At 35.5% G+C, this 4,475-nt stretch overlaps 1 pseudogene; it reads right to left on the bottom strand.

Annotated features, from left to right (window-relative positions):
- Window positions 1–3,338: 3,338 nt before the first annotated feature.
- LOC121033325 (U6 snRNA-associated Sm-like protein LSm3) lies at window positions 3,339–3,860 on the bottom strand (annotated as a pseudogene).
- Window positions 3,861–4,475: the final 615 nt, after the last annotated feature.

The following is a 4,475-nucleotide window of genomic DNA, read 5'->3' as shown; positions in this document are numbered from 1 at the left end:
ACATTAATTAGGTGGCATGAATTACATTCACTCTGTTGTACCACCATTACCACTGTCTGTTCCCCAAATTATTTCATCACCCCAAATAGAAATTCTGTACCCATTAAGGAATAACCTCACAGTGCCTCCTCTTTTCAGCCCCTGGTAACCTCTAATCGACTTTCTGTCTCTATGAACTTGCCTATTTTGAATATTTTGTGTAAGTGGAATCTTACAATATTTTCCTTTTCGTGTCTGGATTATTTTCCTGAGCATAGTGTTTCTTCCCTACTTCCTTAGCGTAATTTTTCTTTGTTTTTCCTCCCTTAGCATAATGTTTTCAAGTTTCATCCATGTTGTAGCATGTAACAGAATTTCATTCATTCTTATGACTGAATGATATTCCATTGTATGGATACTGCATTTTGCTTATCCGTTAATCTGTCAGTGGACACTTGGATTGTCTCTACCTTTTGGCTATTGAGAATAGTGCTGCAGTGTACATTGGCATACAAGTATCTTCTTGAATCCCTGTTTTCAGTTCTTTGGGGGCATATACTTAGGAATGAAGTTGTTAGTTCATGTGGTAATTCTATGTGTAGCGTTTTGAGGAACCATTGAACTGTTTTCCAAAGTGACTGTATCGTTTTACATTCTCACCAGCAATTTACAAGGGCCTGATTTCTCTACATCCTTGCCAACACTTATTTTCTGTTGTTTGTTTGTTCTTTTATTCATTAATTTATTTATAGCCCTCCTATTAAGTTTGAAGTGGTATCTCATTGTGGTCTTGATTTACATTTCCCTAATGACTAATGATGATGGACATTTTTTAATGTGCTTGTTGGCCATTTGTATATTGTCTTTGGAGAAATGTTCATTCAAGTCCTTTGCCCATTTTTAAATTGGTTTGTCTTTTTGTTGTTGAGCTGTAGGAGTTCTGTATATATTCTGGATATTAAAACTCTACCCAATATGCTATTTCCAAATATTTTCTCTCATTCTGTAGTTTGTCTTTTCATTCTCTTGATAGTGTCCTTTGATGCACAAAAGTTTTTAATTTTAATGAAGTCCTGTTTATCTCTTTTTTGTTATTGTTGCTGCCTGTGCTTTTGGTGTCATATACAAGAAACCACCCCCAAATCTAAACATGAAGATATGACCCTATGTCTTCTTCTAAACATTTTGTACTTTTGGCTCTTAGATTTAGGCCTTTGAACCATTTTGAATTAACTTTTGTGTATGGTATAAGGACTTTGTGGATTTTTTTTAACTAATAAAGAGTAGATTTTAAAGTGTTTTTGGTAAAGAGAACCCTTGTACACTCTGGTGGGAATGTAAATTGGTACAGCCCTTAGAGAAAATAGTATTGTGGTTCCTGAAAAAATTAAAAATAGAACAACCACATGATCCAGCAATCCCTCTTCTGGCTATTTATCTAAAGGAAATGAAGTCAGGATTTCAAAGAGGTATCTGCACTCCCATATCCATCGTAACATTATTAACAGTATCCAAGTCATAGAAACAACGTAAGTGTCCATTGATGGATAAATGGATGAAGAAACACACATACACATACACGCACACACACCCTGGCATATTATTCAGCCACAAAAGAGAAGGAAATATTGCCTTTTGCAACTACATGGATGGACCTTGGGGTCATTATGCTAAGTGAAATAAGACAAATACTACACGTGGAATCTAAAAAAGCTGAATTCATAGAAACAGAGAGCAGAATGGTGGTCGCCACGGGTTGGGGGGTGGAGGGAAAGAGGAGATATTGGTCACAGGGTACAAAGTTCCAATTAGAAGGTAAATAAGTTCTGGAGATCTAATGTACCAGCATGATGACTGTAGTTAACAATGAATAGTTACAGTTAACTGTATTGTATACTTAAAAGTTGTTAAGAGTAAATCTTAAATGTTCTCATGACACAAACAACAAATGATAACTATGTGAGGTGATGAGGTGTTAACTAACTTTATTGTGGTAATTATTTCATAATACATCTGAACCTAGAACAACACAGGAGTTGGGGCACTGACCTCCTCTGCAGTTGAAAATCTGTGTATAACTTTTGAGTCCCCCAAAACTACCATACTAATAACCTCCCACTAACCGAAGCCTTACCAATAACATAAGCAGTTGATTAACACATAGTTTATATGTTATATACTGAATTCCTATGATAAAGTAAGCTAGAGAAAAGAAAATGTTATTAAGAAAATCATAAGGAAGAGAAATAAATTTACCAGTACTGTACCATATCATAAAAAAATCCACATATAAAGGTACTCACATAGTTCAAACATGTTCAAATGTGTGTTGTTCAATGGTCAAATGTATATACATGTATCAAATCTTTACATGTACGTTAAACTCATATAATGTTATATACCACTTATATTTCAATAAAGCTGGAAAAAATGTTTTTGAGAATCGTTACTATAACAGATAAATATCCCCAAAGTATATAACTTAAAAAATATATCAAATTGATTTATGGATTCCATCTACAAAACACAACTTTTTTTTTTTCCATTAAAAAAATCCAAAAAGGAAATGTAGAATTTAATTTAAAGGAAAAAAAATCAAGGGCACCTGGGTTGCTCAGGTGCTCAACCAGATGTTGGTTAAGCATCTGACTTTGACTCAGGTCATGATCTCATGGTTTATGAGTTTGAGCCCCATGTCAGGCTCTCTGCTGTCAGCACAGAGCCCGCTTTGGATCCTCTGTCTCCCTGTCTCTCTGCCTCTCTCTTGTCTCAAAAATAAATAAACATTAAAAAAAAAAAGAAAGAAAACACATTCATTAAAAAAATAATCAGAAATTGTCCGAGAAAACAACAAAGCAAATCAATTCCTGACAAGAGTTTTGCATCTTAATGATCACATTTATTGAAAGAGTTCAAAGTAAATAAATAAAAATGGTCTTTAGCTTAAGAATTTTTGAGTTATCTGAAAATCAACTCATTACAGGGGTGGAAGAATCCTTGGTCATTTCTTTTTTTTTTTTTTTAATTTTTTAATTTTTTTTTCAAGGTTTATTTATTTTTGGGACAGAGAGAGACAGAGCATGAACGGGGGAGGGGCAGAGAGAGAGGGAGACACAGAATCGGAAACAGGCTCCAGGCTCTGAGCCATCAGCGCAGAGCGCGACGCAGGGCTCGAACTCCCGGACCGCGAGATCGTGACCTGGCTGAAGTCGGACGCTTAACCGACTGCGCCACCCAGGCGCCCCTTGGTCATTTCTTAATAACAAAATTTATGCAAGTTTCTCTTTTGAATATCTTCTGCATTTAAAGAGGCAAGCATACAAAGTCTCCTACATTCCATAGATAATAAATTCTTTGTTTCACCCAACTCTTAGTGGAGGGGCTACAACCAGTACAATGCCATCTTCCCGGAAAAAGAGCATCAGTATATTCTGTTTTATTGATTCATATACCTCTTTATATGTTTCCTCATAAATTTCTATAGTAGTCACAGTTTCTTCCACATGTCAGTATATTTAAATGCTGATTGTAAGTATGTAATCTGCCTCGGAGCTCTCTGTTTTTTCTTTAAAAAAATTTTTTTAAATGTTTATTTAGTTTTAAGAGACAGAGAGTGTGAGCAGGGAAGGGACAAGAGGGAGACACAGAGTCCAAAGCAGGCTCCAGGCTCTGAGCTGTCAGCAGAAAGCCTGGCAAGGGGCTCAGACTCACTGTGAGATAATGACCCAAGCCAAATTCAGATGCTTAACCGACTGAGCCACCAAGGTGCCCCTGTTGTTTCTCATTTTCACATAAATTCACTCATCCAGACTGAGCCTGATGAGATCCAGGGGCTCTTCTACAGTGCTGCTGGTTTGTTGCTGGTCCATGTTGTCCGCCATGTTTCCCAAAACACAACTTTTAAAATGGGTTCTTGAATATATATTATATTCACTGACTATCTTCAAAGGCAAATAAGAAAACTCTCCAAACTATTTCTTTAGCAGCTATCATCAGGAGATACTTTTAAGCAAAAACCACTCACCTTATGTTATAGTCATATATTGCATGAACTATAACCAGTGTGAATCTTTAAAGTGAGAATTTCAGCTTATGAATGAAGAATTTAAATATAAGCTATTATTTAGGATGATAAGTGCAAAGGAAAAGGACTGGTCTTATACAGCTATACATGTTGTTTAGCTGAGATTCTTTGAGGAGATTCTTACCATCCCCTAAATATCATGTGTTACCTTGTAAGGAAACCAGACGTTAGATACCTTTTCTTTAAAATACTGACAACCCGTGGCGGAAATAAATTTTAAAAATATATTATCATAGAATTATTGAAACAAATCAAGTCATTTTTAGAGAGTTGCTCCAAGAAACCTTATGTCTATCTTTTAGAAAACCATTGATATATGTAGAAATTATCAATGTTCATATGGGGTGGCAAAACTAGATCTTATACCCCAAATGTTTAGCCACTCTAACTTATTTAACATTCTTCTCAGTAA

The sequence above is a fragment of the Herpailurus yagouaroundi genome, unplaced genomic scaffold, assembly GCF_014898765.1.
Source record: "Herpailurus yagouaroundi ecotype Mexico unplaced genomic scaffold, PumYag 159, whole genome shotgun sequence".
Classification (NCBI taxonomy): Eukaryota; Metazoa; Chordata; class Mammalia; order Carnivora; family Felidae; genus Herpailurus; species Herpailurus yagouaroundi.
This window is presented reverse-complemented; position numbering and strand designations above follow the sequence as displayed.